At 44.6% G+C, this 24,201-nt stretch overlaps 1 long non-coding RNA gene and 1 pseudogene across 2 annotated transcripts in view; both read left to right on the top strand.

Moving 5' to 3' along the window:
* Positions 1-24,201, top strand: part of LOC310770301 — a 103,977-nt gene that overhangs the window by 42,318 nt on the left and 37,458 nt on the right. The window lies entirely within an intron of this gene.
* On the top strand, positions 13,747-14,327 carry LOC310770282 (stathmin-like; annotated as a pseudogene). Its single transcript has one exon. The product of its transcript is annotated as a stathmin-like (transcript).

Genomic DNA, 24,201 nt, shown 5'->3' with positions numbered 1-24,201 from the left:
CCACAGGGCGGACACCACTACCGAGAAGGCCCTCTGCCTGGTTCCCTGTAGCTTTGCTTCTTGCAGCGAGGGAACCGCCAGAATGCCCTCAGCGCTGGACCTCAGCGTCTGGGCAGAATGATGGGGATGGAGACGCTCCTTCAGGTATAATGGGCTGAGGCCATTTAGGGCTTTAAAGGTCAGCACCAACACTTTGAATTGTGCTCGGAAACATACTGGGAGCCAATGTAGGTCTTTCAGGACCGGTGTGATATGGTCTCGGCGGCCGCTCCCAGTCACCAGTCTAGCTGCCGCATTCTGGATTAGTTGTAGTTTCCGGGTCACCTTCAAAGGTAGCCCCACATAGAACGCATTGCAGTAGTCCAAGCGGGAGATAACCAGAGCATGCACCACTCTGTCGTTACAGTCTGCGGGCAGGTAGGGTCTCAGCCTGCGTACCAGGTGGAGCTGGTAGACAGCTTCCCTGGATACAGAATTGACCTGCACCTCCATGGACAGCTGTAAGTCCAAAATGACTCCCAGGCTGCACACCTGGTCCTTCAGGGGCATAGTTACCCCATTCAGGACAATGATCTGTTCCCATCTCCTTTATAGCCTTATGTGTTTGGGCAAGATGCATCTTTTTGGGTGGGTCTCTGGAGGAAATACCCAGTTAGACAAATGGATTAGCTGCTGCTATTAGTAATGGCCGACAAATGAGTGATTTGTGATGAGTTGTTGTTGTGTTATATTATAGTATTATTTTCATCTTTGAAGGTATTATTGATGGGAAAGGGAGTGCAGACCTTCTTGATATTGGCACCCAGACTGCAGAACTACCTCCCAAAATAGGCTTAGTTGCCACTTTTCCTTTGCGTTTCAGAAGGATGACAAAGTCTTGTGTTATTCCACTGTACTTTTATTCTGTTTTTATTCTACTTTTTAAATTATTTTTGCCTGCTGCATCCATCTGTTTTTAAACCAAGCCCATCTCATGCTACTGTTATCATGATTGAATAGACGTAGCATATATTTTTTCAACATGGCTTTTATTTTATGTTAGGGTTTTTATTTTGGAAGCTGCCCTGGGACCCAAGGACAGTGTAGAAATTTTTCAAAAACGGAAAATAAAATTGCAAACTGTCATGCTGCCTAGTTTGGCCCTAGGAGTGGCGTGCATACACACACATTATACTTATATATTGCATGAAAATATAAACCCATCAAATGCTTTATCTACATGCACTTGAAGAAAAAACGGAAGTCTTATCAGATTATTCTGATGATTCATGTGATTAGGGCAGGATTATGACATGACAACCAGAAACATTCTATTCTTGAAACTTGCCAGATCAGGAATTAAAGTGTGGAAGATTCACTTGAGGTCAACAACCAGAACCTTGGCCCAGACTTTTATCACCATATAGATAAAGTGACACCAGCCAGGAAAAGCTCAAAGTCCCTCTTTTTTCTTTCTATTTTAAAGTATTTTGGATAAGGCATAGTTGAACTATCACTTTTTAAAAGATATTTTTAAATGTCTGACTGCATCGTTTTTAAGAGCCCATCCACCTAGTTAGTCTCAGAGTTTATTATGCATGTGCACGCTCTGGTTTGGACAAATTATATCACTGCCTAACCAAGTGTAGAACGTTACTGGGGCTTGAGCTGTGCTCTGCTTTAGAACTTAAACCATTATTTGGTGGAATAAGCAATTGCAAGTAATATTGCACGGTACACAATTTGTGATCATAGTCTCAATAATACTAAAATATTGACACATTTTAGGAAAGTACTGGCATTACTATGTTAATTCACTGCAGAGTATCACTCAGAAAATGTTTCCATCTAGTCAACAAATATGTAATTACTACTAATAATAATAATAATAATAATTTATTATTTGTACCCCGCCCATCTGGCTGGGTTTCCCCAGCCACTCTGGGCGGCTTCCATAGAAAACCAAAAATACACTAAAATATCACAGATTAAAAACTTCCCTGAACAGGGCTGCCTTCCATAGAAATGGAACTTCCATAGAAATGGAACTTTCTAACCTAAAGGCAACAGGTGTGACTGGTCATATATAAATTTGTAATTATGCATCTTTTTCTGCTGACATGTAAAAGAAAGACCTTGATACTATGGGGCAAAGTTCGTTTCCTTTTTTAAAAAAAGAAGTTTATTGGTAAAACACACAGCTTTTTATTACTGATAGACTTAATGGAAAAATATATGGTACTGCCCTTGACCCACACACTTTGATACAGTGATGTTCCTATTTATAAATTCTCTGCATCTGACTAGAATGTATGGAAGGTAAACATTTATTGGGCTTCTTATCAGATTTTTCCTCTGTTGCAATCTTCCAGGTTATCTTTATATTGCTTCATGGCATGTATTTTTAAACCTGGAGATTTTAAACCTGACCCTTGGTTTGTTTCATACTTTAAACCTGAGTATTTTGGTATGACAACGTGCAGCCTGATCCTATCTAATGTTTACTTAGAAAAAAGTCCAACCAAGTTCAGTCACACTTACACACAGAGAGATGTGCAGATAACTGCCGTTTCACACAGCAATCCTACACATGTCAACTCAGAAAAAAGTTTCATCCACTGGATTGATAAGACTTACTCCCAGCTAAGGGATTGCAGCATACAGTCCTTTGTTCACTAACTATGGTGAATAAGAAATAAGAATGAATAAATCATTCCTAAAGAGGTGGAATACAGTACATAACATAAAGCAACAGCATTTCCCCAGATTCAATCAACAGTATATTAACAATAATGTGAAGCAGTGTGGTCTAGTGGTTAGTGTGTTGGACCAAAACCTAGGAGACAAGGGTTCAAATCTTCACTCAGCCATGCAACTCCCTGGGTGACCTTGGACCAGTCACTGCCTCTCAGCCAAACCAAGGAAGAGAAGGGTTAAGCATCTTGACATATCCCTCCACTCCTGCACTTTCATGAACTGTCAAAAATCAGGTTTGGGAATTTGTGTTTGCCAAGGCAGTTCTGCCCTCACAGGAGAAGCAAACTCCATTGAAAAAAGGTAAAGGTAAAGGACCCCTGGACGGTTAAGTCCAGTCAAAGGCGACTGTGGGGTTGTGGCGCTCATCTTGCTTTTCAGGCCAAGGGAGCCGGCGTTTGTCCCCAGACAGCTTTCCAGGTCATGTGGCCAGCATGACTAAACCGCTTCTGGTGCAACAGAACACCGTGACAGAAACCAGAGGGCACGGAAATGCCATTTACATTCCCGCCGGAGCGGTACCTACTTATCTACTTGCACTGGCGTGCTTTCGAACTGCTAGGTTGGCAGGAGCTGGGACTGAACAACGGGAGCTCACCCCGTCGTGGAGATTCGAACCGCCAACCTTCTGATCGGCAAACTCAAGAAGCTCAATGGTTTAGACCACAGCGCCACCCATATCCTTTGAAAACTCCATTGAAAGAGAAGTTAGCATACAAACTGAAAATGTTATAAAATCAGGGGGGAAGGGAGGGGTGTTCTCCGGATGACTGTGGTCCCGGGGTCAGGCTCAGCTGGCCTTTATACGCTGAATGTGGACCGCAGTGAAGAATTGCTCCAGCAGGTAGGCTCAGGGAGCCTCGCATTTGCAAGTTATCTTGGTTGCGAGGGCTTCTTCTTCCTCACTTCAGTTCAAGCAAGACAAACAAACTAAAAAAGCTCCTCAACCATCTCTTAAAGTTCAGTGCATTAAATGACAACACCCTCCAAAAGCCATGGAAATTTGGCAGGACATTTATCCCACCTCTAGGGTGGCGCTGTGGTGTAAACTACAGAGCCTAGGACTTGCCGATCGGAAGGTCGGCGGTTCGAATCCCCGGGATGGGGTGAGCTCCCGTTGCTCTGTCCTTGCTCCTGTCAACCTAGCAGTTCAAAAGCACGTCAAAGTGCAAGTAGATAAATAGGTACCACTCCGGCGGGAATGTAAACGGCGTTTCCGTGCGCTGCTCTGATTTCACCAGAAGCGGCTTAGTCATGCTGGCCACATGGCCCAGAAAAACTGTCTGTGGACAAACGTTGGCTCCCTCGGCCTGTAAAGCGAGATGAGCGCCGCAACCCCAGAGTCATTCTCAACTGGACTTAACTGTCAGGGGTCCTTTACCTTTACCTTTTTAATCACACCTCCAGGTGGGGTCTTTATTTTACCCCCAGCAAATACCTGGAAAAGGGCTGAGCTAATTGTTTTTGGCACAGATCTAGTAACAAAAAGACTGTGGTTTATCAGCTCCTAGAATCATAGAATTGTAGAGTTGGACGGGACCTAGAGGATCATCAGCCACCTGCAATGCAGGACTGTGCAGCTGTCCCATACGGGAATCAAACCTGCAACTTTGTCCTTATTAGCACCAGGGCCTCTAACCAACTGAGCTATCCAGGCTGGTAAGCTTCCATGCATTATGCATACTGGATAGCTCAGTGGGTTGGAGTGTGGTGCTGATAATGTCAAGGTCACAGGTTCAAGCCCCATATGGGATATTCCTGCATTGCAGGGATTTGGACTAGATTAGAAGACTCCCTGGAAAAGACCCTGATGTTGGGAAAGATGGAGGGCACAAGGAGAAGGGGACGACAGAGGACGAGATGGTTGGACAGTGTTCTCGAACCTACGAACATGAGTTTGACCAAACTGTGGGAGGCAGTGGAAGACAGGAGTGCCTGGCGTGCTCTGGTCCATGGGGTCAGGAAGAGTCGGACACGACTAAACGACTAAACAACAACAACAACATGCTCATGGTCTCTTCCAGCTCTATGATTGTATGGTTGGAAGGCTATATTTTGTTTGGTAAGTCATACGATGTGCGTAGAACTGGGCTCACTCATTTATTTATTTTTATTATTTAAGGTCAAGAGTCAAACAAACCCAAACTAAAGCTAAGTTCCAACTAGACCGAACATATTAGAGACTTCCCCAATATTCATAGCTGTCAACCTTCCCCTTTTTTGCGGGAAATTCCCTTATTCCAGCGCCGTTTCCCGCTGCTTCCCGCCCGCTGCTCTCCCGGATTGTTAGATATCCCGTAGACTGTCCCCGGGACAGATGAGGCTGCTGATACCTTATTTTCAAGGCTAAGGTAAAGGTAAAGGGACCCCTGACCATTAGGTCCAGTCGTGGCCGACTCTGGGGTTGCGGCGCTCATCTCGCTTTGTTGGCCAAGGAAGCCGGCGTACAGCTTCCAGGTCATGCGGCCAGCATGACTGAGCTGCTTCTGGGGAACCAGAGCAGCGCACGGAAACGCCGTTTACCTTCCCGCCGGAGCAGTACCTATTTATCTACTTGCACTTTGACATGCTTTCGAACTGCTGGGTTGGCAGGAGCAGGGACTGAAAGAGGGCTCACCCCGTCGCGGGGATTCGAACCGCCGACCTTATGATCGGCAAGCCCTAGGCTCTGTGGTTTAACCCACAGCGCCACCCGCGTCCCATTTTCAAGGCTACTGATCCCTTATTTTCAATCTGAAAGTTCACAGCTACGCCAATATCCACTATCTGCTTCAAAAAGAATGGGTTTTTAGAACTGGAATTGGGCAGGCAAATCCACTGCTTGCCTGCAATTCTCTGCTGGCAACTCCTGGCAGTGTTTGAGTCTACCATCAAGGACTGGCAAAACAAGTCCAACTGACGGCACTTGGCAAGTAGCCTAAGTGGTCCGCCCAGCTACTTGGCACGTTCTAGCAGAGTTCAGGGCAATCAGGAAAGGCTTTGATGCCAGTTGACTTTGATGCTAAGCTAGAGTGACAAGAGAATGTTCCCAAAAAAATAATGATTGCGGAAACTCGAATGGGGATCTGTAAATAAACTATAGTAACCCAGTGCTAGCAATTCGTACTTTCCTCATAACGATGTTTGATTATGAGAGATCTGATGCAGGGCTTTTTCCCCCAGCACCTCTCAGGTGGCCACCATTGCCATTCTAAGACGACAAGGGAGAAGTTCACGATGAGTTACGGCACCTCTTTTTCTAGGAAAATAGCACTGGTCTTACATTAGGAAGCAAAGGTAGAAAGTGAACAAACAGTGAAGTGCAATACAACATCTTTTTTTTATTAATGTCTCATGAGGTTCTTCGAGTTCTCTTGTAAAGGTGCCGGAAGAGAAGAATGAGGAATTGCCTGTTCAAAGAACAGTCTCTCAAAACAGAGAGAAGAAATTTTGTTAGGGATTGTAGGAAAAGACCTGCCAAAGAAATTGAAGAACATATTTATGTATGCGACAACGGCGGCAAGAGTCTTAATAGCACAAGGATGGAAGAATGAAGAAATCCCGACAAAAGAACTGTGGCAAGAGAAATTGATGGACTATGTGGAAATGGCGAAATTGACACACAGTCTCTGTGATAAGGACAACTGTGACTTTAAGGAAGAATGGGAACCTTTTACAAAGTACTTAAAGAAACAACAAAATGAACTGGACTCCTTGGCAGGTTTTGAATAAACAAACACAAATTTATTATTGGTAATATACAGACAGATAATTTAAGGATCTTTAGAATTTTATAACATGCAGGGAATAACATATGTTGAAAAACCAGAGAGAGGAGCTGAGGGAAGTCAGAGCGGGGTGGGGGGGTTCTTTCTTGGGGAGGAAGGAGGGGGAAATAGGGAGAAGAAATGAGAATGATATGTCTTTGATAAATTGTTATGCTGAAATTTTCAATAAAAATTAATAATAATTTTTTAAAAACAGAGAGAAGAATAACTGCCATGTCACAAAGCGCCGTAGGTAATCTGCAGAATGCAGATTTCGGAAAGAATAAAATCATTGGTGCTGGCTTGCCCCTAAAGTGCCAATATACTGAAAGTTGAAGTATCTCACACTGCCCCTCACCTTTCTTAGTGGCCCATACAAAATGAGAACACAAGTGTTATAGCTCTTTAAAAACCCTCCAAGTGTCCCTATTTTCCAGAAGCAGTCCTGGATTTACAGAAGCTGTCCAAGTTTCTGATTTGATCCCGGAATCTCCCGCTTTCCTTAGGACATGCCTATTTTCATCTAAGAAATTTTGGAGGGTGTGGAGTTATGCGACCCTTCAGCCAAGGAGATAAGTAACTACACAACCTTTAGAAGATATCTGAAGGCAGCCCTGTAAAGAGAGAATTTTTAAAAATTTTTTAGTGTTTTCTTATGTTTTATGCATATTTTATGCTGCCAAGAGTGGCTGGGGGAACCTGGTCAGATGGGTAGGTACAAATGATATTGTTGTTGTCGTTTAGTCGTGTCCGGTTCTTCGTGACCCCATGGACCAGAGCACGCCAGGCACTCCTGTCTTCCACTGTCTCCCGCAGTTTGGTCAAATTCATGCTGGTAGCTTTGAGAACACTGTCCAACCATCTCGCCCTCTGTCGTCCCTTTGTGCCCTCCATCTTTCCCAACATCAGAGTCTTTTCCAGGGAGTCTTCTCTTCTCATGAGGTGGCCAAAGTATTGGAGTCTCAGCTTCAGGATCTGTCCTTTCAGTGAGCACTCAGGGCTGATTTCCTTCAGAATGGATAGGTTTGATCTTCTTGCAGTCCATGGGACTCTCAAGAGTCTCCTCCAGCACCATAATTCAAAAGCATCAATTCTTCGGCGATCAGCCTTCTTTATGGTCCAGCTCTCACTTCCATACATCACTACTGGGAGAACCATAGCTTTTACTATACGGACCTTTGTTGGCAGGGTGATGTCTCTGCTTTTTAAGATGCTGTCTAAGGTTTGTCATTGACAAATGATATTATTATTATTATTATTATTATTATTATTATTATTATTATTGAATAGGACATCCCTATTTTCACCGGAGAAATGTTGGAGGGTATGTCTTTACTGGCCTGACCTTACCACTATTTGGGTTTTGTATTATTGTTTATGAGTTCAGAAACTGTGTCAGAGAATGTGAATGGTTTGCTGCACTCTCTTAAGAATGTGAGAAGGATTAGGGTGTTCTAAGAAGTACCATAGAAGTACCTTTCTGTGTATTTGCTTCCTTATTAGCGTTTTTGTTTTTTTAGCAGCTAAAGCTCATCATTGAAGGTGTCAGGAACATCACTGATACTGAAGATTCATTGTGTGCATAAGTGACTACTTAACTAGGTTCACCAATGGTGTGAATGGATAATTTCTGCAAGATCTTTGGCATCCAGGAAGAATGGTAAGGTTTTGTTTTATTTATACACATTTAAATCTAGCCTTGTTCACCTTTCCCACTACTACTGGAGTTCTCTGATTTTGCCTTTGTGAGCTCACCTCACCAAATCATAGCAATAATAATAATAAATGATTTTGAGTCTGCCCCATCGTAACACAAAACAAAGAAAAACAATTTTGCAGGCAGCTTTAATACTTAGAAGTGTACTGCGTCTTTTTTATTATTATTTCATTATTATTTATTTATTGCCCACCCTTCATCCTAAAATCCCAGCATGGGTTACGACATGGGTTACAGATTCAGATTAGGATCAGATACAGCATGTGCCAATCAGTTTCTGTATAATATTAAAAGTTATTTAAACTACACGCCCTGCGGCTCAGATCATCAGCTTCTTATAGCAAAATTCAAGCTTAAACTGAAGAAAGTAGGAAAAACCACTGGGCCGGTAAGATACAATCTAAGTCAAATCCCTTATGAATACACAGTGGAAGTGAGGAACAGGTTTAAGGATTTAGATTTGGTGGACAGAGTGCCTGAAGAACTATGGATGGAGGCTCACAACATTATACAGGAGGCAGCAACGAAAACCATCCCAATGAAAAGGAAATGCAAGAAAGCAAAGTGGCTGTCCAACGAGGCCTTACAAATAGCGGAGGAGAGAAGGCAAGCAAAATGTGAGGGAGATAGTGAAAGATACAGGAAATTGAATGCAGATTTCCAAAGAATAGCAAGGAGAGACAAGAAGGCCTTCTTAAACGAGCAATGCAAAGAAATAGAGGAAAACAACAGAATGGGAAGAACCAGAGATTTGTTCAAGAAAATTGGAGATATGAAAGGGACATTTCGTACAAAGATTACCATAATAAAGGACAAAAGTGGTAAGGACCTAACAGAAGCAGAAGACATCAAGAAGAGGTGGCAAGAATACACAGGGGAATTATATCAGAAAGATATGGATGGCTCGTACACCCCCGGTAGTGTGGTTGCTGACCTTGAGCCAGACATCCTGGAGAGTGAAGTCAAATGGGCCTTAGAAAGCACTGCAAATAACAAGGCCAGTGGAAGTGATTGTATTCCAGCTGAACTACTTAAAATTTTAAAAGATGATGCTGTTAAGGTGCTACACTCAATATGCCAGCAAGTTTGGAAAACACAGCAGTGGCCAGAGGATTGGAGAAGATCGGTCTACATCCCAATCTCAAAGAAGGGCAGTGCCAAAGAATGCTCCAACTACCACACAATTGCACTCATTTCACACGCTAGCAAAGTTATGCTTAAAATTCTACAAGGAAGGCTCAAGCAGTATGTGGACCGAGAACTCCCAGAAGTGCAAGCTGGATTTAGAAGAGGCAGAGGAACCAGAGACCAAATTGCAAACATGCGCTTGATTATGGAGAAAGCTAGAGAGTTCCAGAAAGACATCTACTTTTGCTTCATTGACTATGCAAAAGCCTTTGACTGTGTCGACCACAGCAAACTATGGCAAGTTCTTAAAGAAATGGGAGTGCCTGATCACCTCATCTGTCTCCTGAGAAATCTCTATGTGGGACAAGAAGCTACAGTTAGAACTGGATATGGAACAACTGATTGGTTCAAAATTGGGAAAGGAGTACGGCAAGGCTGTATATTGTCTCCCTGCTTATTTAACTTACATGCAGAATTCATCATGCGAAAGGCTGGGCTGGATGAATCCCAAACCGGAATTAAGATTGCCGGAAGAAATATCAACAACCTCAGATATGCAGATGACACAACCTTGATGGCAGAAAGTGAGGAGGAATTAAAGAACCTTTTAATGAGGGTGAAAGAGGAGAGCGCAAAATATGGTCTGAAGCTCAACATCAAAAAAACGAAGATCATGGCCACTGGTCCCATCACCTCCTGGCAAATAGAAGGGGAAGAAATGGAGGAAATGAGAGATTTTACTTTTTTGGGCTCCATGGTCAATGCAGATGGTGACAGAAGTCACGAAATTAAAAGACGCCTGCTCCTTGGGAGAAAGGCGATGGCAAACCTAGACAGCATCTTAAAAAGCAGAGACATCACCTTGCCAACAAAGGTCCGTATAGTTAAAGCCATGGTTTTCCCAGTGGTGATGTATGGAAGTGAGAGCTGGACCATAAAGAAGGCTGATCGCCGAAAAATTGATGCTTTTGAATTATGGTGCTGGAGGAGACTCTTGAGAGTCCCATGGACTGCAAGAAGATCAAACGCATCCATTCTGAAGGAAATTAGCCCTGAGTGCTCACTGGAAGGACAGATCGTGAAGCTGAGGCTCCAATACTTTGGCCACCTCATGAGAAGAGAAGACTCCCTGGAAAAGCCCCTGATGTTGGGAAAGATGGAGGGCACAAGGAGAAGGGGACGACAGAGGACGAGATGGTTGGACAGTGTTCTCGAAGCTACATACATGAGTCTGACCAAACTGCAGGAGACAGTGGAAGACAGAAGTGCCTGGCGTGCTCTGGTCCATGGGGTCATGAAGAGTCGGACACGACTAAACGACTAAACAACAACAACAAACTACACGCCCCACGTAATATTGTGGCCACAAGGCAGCCAAAATATTTTTGGATAACTGGAAGCCCAGAGGTCAGTCTTGGTTCCAGAGCAATTTTATCTGGTCTGTGATGACTCCCCAACAAATTCCAGAGAAGTTGTCGAATGGCAACAGTTTTTATCCTCCTACAGGCTCCACTTTTATAATTAGAAAAAAAACAAGTATTATAAAAACTATAAAAGACCACTGTGTCTCCTTTACAAGGAAACTGGCCATGTACCACTGTTTAGGAAGAGTGCAATGCTCCCTGAAACATATTCTAAAATGGATTAGTTGTATCTTGAAACAAGCATTTTATCTTTTTGGTTTAAAAACACTCAGTCAAATCCATTTCAGCACATGACAATAAATTTGGGGGAATTTGTATCCAACCAATATCTCAATTGTTCACCTTTCACAATCAAGAAGAGATTACACAGACTTGATTAACCAGAGCGAAAGATAACAATCAATGAACTTAAATATTTTGCGGGCAACTTTCTTCTTTATGACAAAAGAATTGGCACTGAGTCATTATTATTTTTTATTATTTGTTGAATTTATAAATTCATGACAATCCTAATTTTTTTATTTTTCTGGTATTAATTGAGCTATAATCTACAAAATATTGCTTTATAGCATATATTAGATTTTAGCAGTTCTGTTAGGTACTCTTCTTACAGAGGCTCCACTTAAATTAACGGACTTTACATAACACATATCACTTGGAAAGAAAAAGAATGGACATTGATTTCAAACCATAACAACTGATCATTTCACAGCAGATCTTTTGGAACGCCTGTATATTTTTAGAAACTGTTTTTTTATGGGGGGAAAACTGTGTGCTTGTTTCTGGAAAGAGCTAAACTGGTTTGACAGTTACTGTCTTGGAAAATGCAGTTTGGACAGGGGTGTACAATTTTCTAACAGAGAATGCTCAGGACTTCATCAAACTACCTCTCTTTTAAATCAGAACCAGTGAGGGCGGTGAAGGTCCTGTGTGAGTGTCTGGAGGCGGTTGGAGGATGGATGGTGGCTAACAGATTGAGGTTGAATCCTGACAAGACAGAAGTACTGTTTTTGGTGGACAGGAGGCGGGCAGGTGTGGAGGATTCCCTGGTCCTGAATGGGGTAACTGTGCCCCTGAAGGACCAGGTGCACAGCCTGGGAGTCATTTTGGACTCACAGCTGTCCATGGAGGCACAGGTCAAATCTCTGTCCAGGGCAGCTGTTTACCAGCTCCATCTGGTACGTAGGCTGAGACCCTATCTGCCTGCGGACTGTCTCGCCAGAGTGGTGCATGCTCTGGTTATCTCCCGCTTGGACTACTGCAATGCACTCTACGTGGGGCTACCTTTGAAGGTGACTCGGAAACTACAACTAATCCAGAATGCGGCAGCTAGACTGGTGACTGGGGGTGGCCGCAGAGACCATATAACACCGGTCTTGAAAGACCTACATTGGCTCCCAGTACGTTTCCGAGCACAATTCAAAGTGTTGGTGCTGACCTTTAAAGCCCTAAACGGCCTCGGTCCAGTATACCTGAAGAAGCGTCTCCACCCCCATCATTCTGCCCAGACGCTGAGGTCCAGCGCCGAGGGCCTTCTGGCGGTTCCCTCATTGCGAGAAGCAAAGCTACAGGGAACCAGCCAGAGGGCCTTCTCGGTAGTGGCGCCCGCCCTGTGGAACACCCTTCCAGCAGATGTCAAAGCGATAAACAACTACCTGACATTCAGAAGACATCTTAAGGCAGCCCTGTTCAGGGAAGTTTTTAACGTGTGATATTTTACTGTATTTTTGGTTTCTATGGAAGCCGCCCAGAGTGGCTGGGGAGGCCCAGCCACATGGGCGGGGTATAAATAATAAATTATTATTATTATTATTATTATTATTATTATTATTATTATTTCCAAAATTGTTCATTCGAGTTACATTGGTTTGCCAAGGCAAACAAAGGCTTTGGTTTCGCTTGCTCATCCAACATTTTGTTTTTTGAACAGGGCATATTTAAGCCATCATTCTATATTTCACATTCAAGTCTCAACCTGACTCCCACCCACTACTTTGTATTATTTCATTTTCCCCATCAACCTGTACATTAATAACTGGTTGTCATACAGTATCAGTTGTCATGTTCTGCCCTACAGTACAGAAGGAATTGAGTTTTCATTTGAAAGCCTTTCCATCATCCTCTTACATGGCGATTGTTGCATGGCAAATGTTATAAAGCGTGTTCTCCCCGAAATGAGAGCACGTGTTGCGGTGGGGTCTGCCAGGCCAACCCTCTGTTGCCAGGCAGGTTAAATGGTGATTGCCTGAAGCAATGATTGGATGACCGGGTTGCTGGGGCAAATTGCATGTTGCAAATTGGGTGGGTGGGACCAAAGGCTTTAAATATTGGGGCACTCTGCTTTTGCTTTCTCTTTCGCTGAGTGCATCGAATCACCCGCCCGCCTGCCCTGTGTTCCGGTTGACCTTGCTATGCCTGTCATGGGGTCGTCTGCCATTGGGGCAGGGGCCTAGTAGGAATTTTGTCCATTTGGCTGATTGGCTGGTGCCATTTGGTTTTTGCCTACTACTTAGCAATTCGTCACAACTTGTAAGGTTGCGGTTAGGCATTGGTTATAAAAAATGGTGGAGGAGGGGTCAGGATAGGCTGGGCTTGCCCCTCCAATGGTGCTGAAGGGAATTCTGTTAAAGGAATCCTGGGGCTTGCTACGATTTCGTCCAATCCCTGAAATGGGACCAGGGCCAGCAAGCCTTGGGGAGCTGGTTGGGTGAGCGGTGAGGGACTGTCACTCAGCTCAACTGATCCCCAACATTGTTTTCCCTTCACTGGCTTCCGATGGAGTTCGGAAAGTCAGTTCTGTCCCAGGTGGGGAGACAGATAGTCTTAACCAATGCCTAAGCAAGCACTCACAGATTATGTATTTTAATAAAGCTGTGGCCAAAATTACGCGAAAAACCTTAAACAAAAATTACATGTGATTTGTGAATTATTTTGAGGCGTGGCTTGGGGACCTCCACACACAACAATATGCATGGAGCTCAGAAGTAAAACTAGCGGAGTCTGTATGTAGCCACCACAGTGACAAGAGCAGTGCTCACCTATTGGAGTTCCTGCAGCAAATTCTTTTGGAAGCTACTTTAGCCATGGCTTCTTCTGACATTCAGGTGAAAGAACTAGAAAAACGTGCTTCTGGACAGGCATTTGAACTGATACTTGGCCCTCCTTCAAAAGAAGCTGTTCCAGAGTTTCCCCTCTCTCCTCCAAAGAAAAAAGATCTCTCGCTGGAAGAAATTCAAAGGAAGCTAGAAGCAGCCGAAGAAAGGCACAAGGCCCATGAAGCTGAATTGTTGAAGCAGCTAGCTGAAAAACGAGAGCACGAGAAAGAGGTGCTGCAGAAGGCAATTGAAGAAAACAACAACTTCAGCAAAATGGCAGAGGAAAAGTTGACCCACAAAATGGAAGCTATCCAAGAGAAGCACAAATGGCTGCTAAACTGGAGCGCTTGAGAGAGAAAGACAAGCATATTGAAGAAGTATGGAAGAACAAAGAAGGGGGGAAAGAATCCGGTGACAACAAAAGCGACTGACTTCATCCTGGAAACTGACTTTCTCCCCTTTGTCTAAATATCCAAAGACTGTATTGGCCAGTGTTTTTGTTAAGTTTCTAGAAAACTGATGTAGAGCTGTATAGTTAGATCCAACTGTACACATGCTTTGAGGAGCTAGAGGGGAGCCCTCCCTTTTCATGTTCACTCTTTTTCTAAAATGTTGTCTTTCCAATGTAGTTATCTTGTTGCATTTCTTCTATTCCAGTGCATTTGTTCCTGGACTGATGGCTGGTACTGTATTCAGCTCTGACATATTTGTGAAAGAAATATGTAGTGTACAGTGGTACCTCGGGTTACATACGCTTCAGGTTACAGACTCCGCTAACCCAGAAATAATACCTCGGGTTAAGAACTTTGCTTCAGGATGAGAACAGAAATCGTGCTCAGGCAGCGCAGCGGCAGCAGGAGGCCCCATTAGCTAAAGTGGTACTTCAGGTTAAGAACAGTTTCAGGTTAAGAACAGACCTCCGGAACGAATTAAATACTTAACCCGAGGTACCACTGTAATGCTCATGCTGAATCTGCTACACTTCAGAATCTGTCGGTTTTAAACATATTACTGTAACCAAGTGACTTAATAAAAGCTGCACAGTGCTGCTATCAAAAAAAGGAAAACTAGCTATAGCAAGGTGAGGAGTTTGAACAGATAGACAGGAGGAGGTAGACATGGAAGAAAGGAACCCAGGGTCTTAAAACTGCTCTGTGTGAAACAATCTTGATAAAGATCTCTCTTTATATTAAGTTGGGAGTTGCTCCTTCGATAACACAGATAGCATCACATGAAGCAAACATGGTGACATGCAAAGCACAAGCAAACCAGATGAGTGGCCCACAGTACTAGAAGATTTAAAACTCACATTTAGAAAATTTAAGACCTTACACATCCAGTTTTGCCTTCATGATGGGCACCTTCAGGAGAAAGGGTGAGATATAAATTCAATAAATAAATAAATAAAATCCCATCACTTCCACCATATCTTAATCCTAGAGCTGCTGCTAAAGATCAAAAAAAGAATTTGCAACAAAAAGCCATCCTCAAAATTTCATGTGAATTTCGAAACTGAAAGATATCTGAATATTATCAAGATGTGTGTGTGGGGAAAATTGTTCCTCTTCTTCTCTATTTATATGGGTATAAAAAGGACGTAGGCAGGGCTTTTTTTTCAGCCAGAACTCCCCAGAACTCAGTTCCGGCATCTCTCAGGTAGGAGCCATTGCCATTTTAAGAGAACAAGGGTTCATGGTGAGTTTTGGCACCTTTTCTACAAAAATCACCCTGGGTATAGGGTCTAATATTTGCATTCAATGTGGTGGGATTGTAAGGTAATTTAAAAAAATTGGGAAATGATATCTAACAAATTGAAGAAAATGTTCCATAAAACATTTGTTTAAAAACCTGAAGTATTTTTATTAGGGATTGTAGGGAAAGATCTGCCAAAAAAGCTGAAAAACATCTTCATGTATGCGACAACGGCCGCGAGAGTTTTAGTAGCACAAGGATGGAAGACTGAAGAAACCCCAACTAAAGAATCATGGCAAGAAAAACTGATGGATTATGCGGAACTGGCAAAACTGACATACAAGCTACGGGACAATGATAACTGTGTCTTTAGAGATGAATGGGAACCCTTTACAAAGTATTTGAAGACGCAACAAAGCGAACTGGACTCCTTGGCTGGTTTTGAATAAACATTCACAAACTTTTTATTGATAATTATTACTTAAATAGTTTGAGGATCTATACATCTGTGTAACATGCAGAAAACAGTATTTTTAGAGAAATCAAAGACTGGAACTGGGGGAAGTCGGGGGTGGGGGTGGGTGGGTTCTGTGGGGGGAGGGAGGAAAAAAGTGGGGAAATAAGGATGATATGTTTCTAGATAACATGTTTTGTTTTAATTTTGAATAAAAAAGTAATTTTTAAAAATAATAATAATAATTTTTGCATCCAATGTGACTTGTGGGTGAGAGGATTCCTCCTTACCTGCCCCAGGCATTTTTTCTCCCACTCGGGATCGCTTCCATTCTCAGAAAACATCCACTCACATCTCCTGTCATCTCTCTCTCTCTCTCTCGTGCCTCACGCCCAGTCCTTAAATCACTCTCAACTACTCCTTCTACTTCTGTCCCCTCCCAACTCTGGGCAATCCATTCTTACACCCGTGACATTAGGGAGAGGGTGAGAAAAATTAAACTTCATCAAAGTATTTTCTATGTACTTCAAAGTATTCTCCCTTCATCCCCCCCCCCTAAATTGCTCAAGATAGTTCTGAGAAACAATCTAACCCTCAAGATCACACCCTGCTGCGTTTGTTCCCTGTTCTGCTGGTTTATGCCATCTCCCAAAAGGTCTCTTTGGCAATCCCAGCCCAAGAGAGGCCAGTCATGGAGTGAAACTTTGTGTGCATGGATCTGTTTCGTCACATCTGCAAGCCGCCTGCGCAATTTTGCAGCAAACAGCAGTTTTCTAGCCTGTTCACTGCACCAGGGCTGTACCTGGGGAGGAGGCGAAAATAGGGGTGATAGACTTGCACCCACCCAGTAGCCTTGCAACTGCCTTCCTAGGGAATTAGGGTGGAGGGTTTTACTAGCCCTGCTGCTGCTAAAGCAACGACAAAAGAAAAATATCTATACCTTCCAACATTTTTCAGATGAAAATGGGGGTGTCCTACTCAGTGCCTTTTTTCTGGGGGGGACACAGGGATCCAAAATAAATGGTTAACCTTACCAAATGCTAAAAAAACCCTAATAATTAACAATTGTCTAAAATTGTCACACCTTGAGCCTTTGAACCTGAGGCCCCACCCCAATTGGCTGCGGGGCCCATCATATCTTGCCTCGTATCAAAGCAGTGAAGGCAGTTCTATTTGAGCAAGTGTTTTCTTAATTTCACCTCTTTAATGGCTGCTTTCTAGTCTTTTGGTTAAACCACAGAGCCTAGGGCTTGCCGATCAGAAGGTCAGCGGTTCGAAACCCTGCGACGGGGTGAGCTCCCGTTGCTCGGTCCCTGCTCCTGCCAACCTAGCAGTTCGAAAGCACGTCAAAGTGCAAGTAGATAAATAGGTACCGCTCCAGCGGGAAGGTAAACGGCGTTTCCGTGCGCTGCTCTGGTTCGCCAGAAGCGGCTTAGTCATGCTGGCCACATGACCCGGAAGCTCCCTCGGCCAATAAAGCGAGATGAGCGCTGCAACCCAAGTCGGTCATGAGTGGACCTAATGGTTAGGGGGGTCTAGTCTTTTACAGTGGTACCTCAAGTTACAAACGCCTCAGGTTACAAACTTCACTAACCTGGAAGAGTTACCTCAAGAGAACTTTGCCCCAGGATGAGAACGGAAATCGTGTGCCAGCGGTGCAGCGGCAGCAAGAGGCCCCATTAGCGAAAGCACGCCTGTCAGGGAATCAGGAGCAGGAGCACTAGGGAGAGAGGATTGGGAGAGCGAAGGAGAAGAATCCAAGGGCAGCGTAGGGGAGTATGACAGTGGCCCGAGAGATTCCATGAGCTTCTCCAGCGAATCAGAAGATTCCCAGAAGGGGGCGCCGATGGTCAGGGCAAGGGGGGTCCCAGGGGGGACGCACCAGAAACAAGGAGCCAGAGGGGAACCCCAAAGCAGCAGTGGAGGATCGGGACCAGTTTCCCCACCAGAGCGTAGTGGGGGGGAGGAGTCACATGTGTCAGGAGCAGTGTCTCCTCCAGAGAGGGAGTCAGGGCTGACCACGCCTCCAACGGAGGGGAGGTCAGTTGCAGCTAGCCCCCCCCCCCCCGATGGGGGAAGCAGTGACAGCAGCAGTGGAACGGTCAGGAGGAAAGCTGCTGGCTGGGCGCGCGCGCCAAGTTCAAATGTGCAGGCGCGCGGAACAGCAGGAGACCCGGATGGGGAACCAGCTCCTAAAGCCCGCCGGAGGGAGGGAGAAGGCTCAGGGGAATCAGCGGGAGAAGAGGCTAGAAAGGGCGGAACCCCGGCGGGCAGGCGGACCCAGAGGAGGAAGGAGCAGCGGAGAAGGTGGAGCAAGGCTAGAATCTTAAATTGGTGTCAAGGGGGAGGAGACTCAGACGGAGCAGCAGTGGTCTGACACTTTAGACGTGGGGCTGTGCGCTGCGGCTCTGGAAGTGAAACTGAACTTCAATAAAGACTTTTATACTTAACAACGAAGCAGCATTGGTCCTTTGTGAGCTGGGACCTAGGGTAGCTCTGACAACGCCTCTAGTTAAGAACAGTTTCAGGTTAAGAATGGACCTCCGGAATGAATTAAGTTCATAACTAGAGGTACCACTGTATTCTTGTTTTGTATTTATGAGATTGCATTTCTGATCTCTAGTTGTGGTTTTATTGTAAGTTGCCTTGATTGCAGTTCAGGTAGAAAGGCAGGACAGAAATCATTTCAATAAAATAAAGCTCTAAATCTGAATGTAGATAAGCTCAGAGTGTTTGGCATATCTCAGGGTTTGAACTTAACCCCCATTCTGTTTAACATCTACATGAAACTGCTGGGTGGGGTCATTTAGAAGACATCTGAAGTGACATTTTAATGTATTTTTAATCTTTGTTGGAATCCGCCCAGAGTGGCTGGGGAAACCCAGCCAGATGGGCAGGGTACAAATAATAAATTATTATTATCTGGAGCTTGGAGTACGTTGTCAGCAATATACTCATGACACATAGCTCGGCTTTTCCTTTACATCTGCAGGTGTGGCAGTGGAAGTGCTGGACCAGTGTCTTGCCTCCGTAACGGACTGGATGAGAGCCAACAAACTGAAATTCAATCCAGATAAGACTGAGACACTGTTAGTGGGTGGCTCACTAGACCGGATGGGTGGGAGATTGCCTGCTGTTGATGGGGTTATCTTCCCTCTGAAGAAGTGAGTATGCAGCTTGGGGGTACATCTGAATCCTTTGCTGTCGCTCGAGGCTCAGGTGGCCTTGGTGGCACAGAGTGCCTGCTATCACTGCTCCCAGTACGTTTCCGAGTACAATTCCAAGTGTTGGTGCTGACCTTTAAAGCCTCGCTCCAGTATATCTGAAGGAGCGTCTCCACCTCCATCGTTCTGCCTGGACACTGAGGTCCAGCGCCGAGGGCCTTCTGGCAGTTCCCTTGCTGCGAGAAGCCAGGTTACAGGGAACCAGGCAGAGGGCCTTCTCGGTAGTGGCGCCCGCCCTGTGGAACACCCTCCCACCAGATGTCAAAGAGAAAAATAACTATCAAACTTTTAGAAGACATCTCAAGGCAGCCCTATTTAGGGAAGCTTTTAATGTTTAATAGGTTATTGTATTTTAGTGTTTTGTTGGAAGCTGCCCAGAGTGGCTGGGGGGACCCAGCCAGAAGGGTGGGGTATAAATAATAAATTATTATTATTATCATCATCATCATCATCATCATCATCACCACCACCACCACCATCATCTTCGGCTGGTGGCCCAGCTATGCCCCATTCTGGACAGGGATAGCCCAACTTCCGTTGTCTATGCTCTGGTAAATGTTAGATTACTGTAACATGTTGTACGTGGGGCGACCTCTGTAGATAGTTCAGAAAATCTGCAAGGCAGTTTGAGCGCATAGCACTGACCCTGGCCTGAGGACACCGGCTGCCAATTCGCTTCCAGGCCCAATTCAAAGTACTGGTTTTGACCTAGGTAAAAGGTAAAGGATCCCTGGACGGTTAAGTCCAGTCAAAGGCGACTATGGGGTTGCGGTGCTCATCTCGCTTTCAGGCCGAGGGAGCTGGTGTTTGTCCACAGACAGCTTTCCGTATCGTGTGGCCAGAAGGACTAAACTGCTTCTGTCACAACCAAGCACCGTGATGGGAGCCAGAGTGCACGGAAATGCCGTTTACCTTCCCACTGCAGTGGTACCTATTTATCTACTTGCACTTTTGAACTGCTAGGTTGGCAGGAGCTGGGACAGAGCAACGGGAGCTCACCCCGTTGCGGGGATTCGAACCGCCGACTTTCTGATCGGCAAGCCCAAGAGGCTCAGTGGTTTAGACCACAGCGACACCCGTGTTCCTTAAATAAAGCCTTAAATGGCTCAGGGCTGCAATACCTCAAGGACTGCCTCTCCCCATAGGAACTGACCTGGAATCTGCCATCATCACCCAAAGCTCTTCTTCAAGTGCCGGCTCCACGAAAGGTCCCAAGGCAACACGCCTTTCCTGTTGGGCTCCCTGCTTGTGGAATGCTCTCCGCAAGGAGATTCACCTGGCACCTTCATTACATAGCTTTAGGCACCAGGTGAAAATGTTCCTCTATAACCAGGCCTTTGGCTGATTAAACAATCTATGAGCTTTTAAATTGGAGAAGGGTATTGTTTTTGTTACCTCAGATATGCAGATGACGCAACATTCATGGCAGAAAGTGAGGAGGAATTAAAGAACCTTTTAATGAGGGTGAAAGAGGAGAGCGCAAAATATGGTCTGAAGCTCAACATCAAAAAAACTAAGATCTTGGCTGCTGGGCCCATCACCTCCTGGCAAATAGAAGGGGAAGAAATGGAGGCAGTGAGATATTTTACTTTCTTGGGCTCCATGATCACTGCAGATGGTGACAGCAGTCACAAAATTAAAAGACGCCTGCTTCTTGGGAGAAAAGCAAGGACAAACCTAGATAGCCTCTTAAAAAGCAGAGACATCACCTTGCCAACAAAGGTCCGTATAGTTAAAGCTGTGGTTTTCCCAGTAGTGATGTATGGAAGTGAGAGCTGGACCATAAAGATCTCCGAAGAAGAAGAAGAAGAGTTTGGATTTGATATCCCGCCTTTCACTCCCCTTCAGGAGTCTCAAAGCGGCTAACATTCTCCTTTCCCTTCCTCCCTCCCAACAAACACTCTGTGAGGTGAGTGGGGCTGAGAGACTTCAAAGAAGTGTGACTGGCCCAAGGTCACCCAGCAGCTGCATGTGGAGGAGCAGAGACTCGAACCCGGTTCCCCAGATTACAAGACTACTGCTCTTAACCACCACACCACAGAATTGATGCTTTTGAATTATGGTGCTGGAGGAGACTCTTGAGAGTCCCATGGACTGCAAGAAGATCAAACCTATCCATTCTGAAGGAAATCAGCCCTGAGTGCTCACTAGAAGGACAGATCCTGAAGCTGAGACTCCAAGACTTTGGCCAAGAGAAGACTCCCTGGAAAAGACCCTGATGTTGGGAAAGATGGAGGGCACAAGGAGAAGGGGACGACAGAGGACGAGATGGTTCAACAGTGTTCTCGAAGCTACCAGCATGAGTTTGACCAAACTGTGGGAGGCAGTGGAAGACAGGAGTGCCTGGCGTGCTCTGGTCCATGGGGTCAGGAAGAGTCGGACACGACTAAACGACTAAACAACAACAACAACAATTGTTTTTGTTTGTTACTATGTTATGTGTTTTTGTGTTTTTATATTGTAAACCACCCTGTGATTCTCGGATGAAGAGCAGCATAAAGGTAAAGGTAAAGGGACCCCTGACCATTAGGTCCAGTCGTGACCGACTCTGGGGTTGAGGCGCTCATCTCGCTTTATTGGCTGAGGGAGCCAACGTACATCTTCCGGGTCATGTGGCCAGCATGACTAAGCCGCTTCTGGCGAACCAGAGCAGCGCACGTGAATGCATCCCTAGTGTACAACCTAGAACATAATCACCCAAATGGTGCTAACTTAATTTTAATTATCCTAACTTGTTTGTGGCGGGGCGGGCAAGATAAACATCATGCCAAAACCTGTGTTATCAAAACTCCCCCGTGTAAATGAGTTCAAAGGAGTTGTCTCCAGTACCCACTGATACCAGATTGAAACTCTCTCAATATCTGTAACACCCTTGTTTTCCCCATCTGGTTATTCTACAGCTCAGGGTGAGAGATTTAACACAGATACAGTTCATGCCCAAGGAGGCAGGTGCCATTGTTTCCGAGTGGTTAGAAGTATTGTAAATGAGGTGTTTCCCACAGAGATTAGAATGCAGCAAGATGAAGCATGCAACCAATTTACCATGTGGTTAGCACTACGAAGGATGGTGAACAGCAGGGCTTTTTTTCAGCCAGTTCTGGCACCTCACAGGTGGGCGCCATTGCCATTATAAGAGAACAAGGTAGACCATGGTGAGTTCTGGCACCTCTTTTTCTAGAAAAATAGCACTGGTGACCAAACCACTTTATTGAGAACAAAACTCTAACACACATTAAAGTAAAGTAAAGGGACCCCTGACCATTAGGTCCAGTCATGACGAACTCTGGGGTTACGGCACTCATCTTGCTTTATTGGCCGAGGGAGCCGGCGTGCAGTTTCCGGGTCATGTGGCCAGCATGACTAAGCCGCTTCTGGCGAATCAGAGCAGTGCACGGAAACACCATTTACCTTCCCGCCGGAGTGGTACCTATTTATCTACTTGCACTTTGATGTGCTTTCGAAGTGCTACGTGGGCAGGAGCAGAGACCGAGCAACGGGAGCTCACCCCGTCACGGGGATTTAAACCACTGACCTTCCGATCGGCAAGCCAAAGGCTCTGTGGTTTAACCCACAGCGCCACCCGCGTCCCTCTAACACACATTAGGCATGCTAAATACTCAGAAAGTCTCTAGACTTCCCCAGTCTTGTGTAAGAACCTGGAGTGGAACAGCTCTAGACTCTAGTGATCTGGAACATCATAAAAACACAGACTGGATCCTTTAACATGACAGTTCGATGCACAATGTTCCTGTGTGCACGGTTCAGTAAGCCTATCCTATGCATTGATGCTGTTTTGGCCATATCTTTCAGTTACTTTGAACATTTTAACCATCTGCTTCCCTAAACAAATAATCCTTAAAAATTATGAATGGTGATAATGGTTGCTTTAATATGTCTTTAAAGCGTTTTCCTCTTTCTCAGTAAAAGAGTATTGGGAAATGAAATATACTCAGAGTCGCAAAGTGACTTCATGCTCTTTATTCAGCTCATAGTGGTGAGGAGGAATGAATGAAAGTCCCCTCAAAGTATCTGCTTTATATACATTATTTACACAATGGACTGCATATGATTGGCTAATTCTGGAATTCTACTGTAAGCCAATCAGGTTGTGGATTCACTTATATCTGGAGCATGATTGGGTGGTTCCTGCCAACCAATCATACTGCTGCATTGTTCTAGGACCAATCAGACTGCTGCAATTTGGATCCTATTGTTCTAGGACCAATCAGACTGCTGCAGTTTGGATCCTATTCAACTCAGTACATAACAGGAAATGATCTATAATGATTTTTTTTTGGGGGGGGGAGTTTAAAAGTACTTTCCCCATAAAAGCCAGAGTCCTTTCTGTTGGGAATAATTCAGACTGAAATTCCCAGGTGTCAAAAAAGATTATTTACCAGGCAGCTGATGTGGAGATAGAGCCTGCAAGCTTTATCTCACATTAATACAGATGATCAAGTTCATCTATAGTAGAAAAGATTTCCACATCGTAAATTAGTTGTCTGTACTGGCCCAGAACTTGTGCCCTTTGCATTAATGGCAATCATTTCCTATTGAACGGCTCCTAAGTCTTTGTAAAGGATAAAATAATTCATTTAAAATTGTTTACCATATTGGCATTCTAGAAACAAGCAAGGCATCTGGGTTTTGCTACTGGCTTTCTTTACATTCTGGTTAGGAACTGAGTACGTTATTTTGATTCCGCCTGACTAATAGTAGCTCACACAAATATTTTGGCATACTTACTAGACCAGCCTTATCCAATGATTGAATAGCTATTAAGACACTTCTCCTCCCATCAGTTATTCCCTGTAAATGCTCCCTCAATGTCTTCATTAGAATTATGAGTCAAACATGGGGTTGGGAAGCCCAACATTGCCTCATGAAATGCAGTTCCACCCAAAGAGAATGATATCAATCTGTCGTGCTTCAAAGGAAGGAGTATGGCCCAGGAAGGAACATTGTGGAGTGGGAATGACACCATACAC

This window comes from Podarcis filfolensis (genome assembly GCF_964270895.1).
Source record: "Podarcis filfolensis genome assembly, chromosome: 9".
NCBI classification, from domain to species: domain Eukaryota; kingdom Metazoa; phylum Chordata; class Lepidosauria; order Squamata; family Lacertidae; genus Podarcis; species Podarcis filfolensis.
The sequence above is the reverse complement of the archived record's forward strand: the minus strand, read 5'-3'. Positions and strand labels throughout refer to the sequence as shown.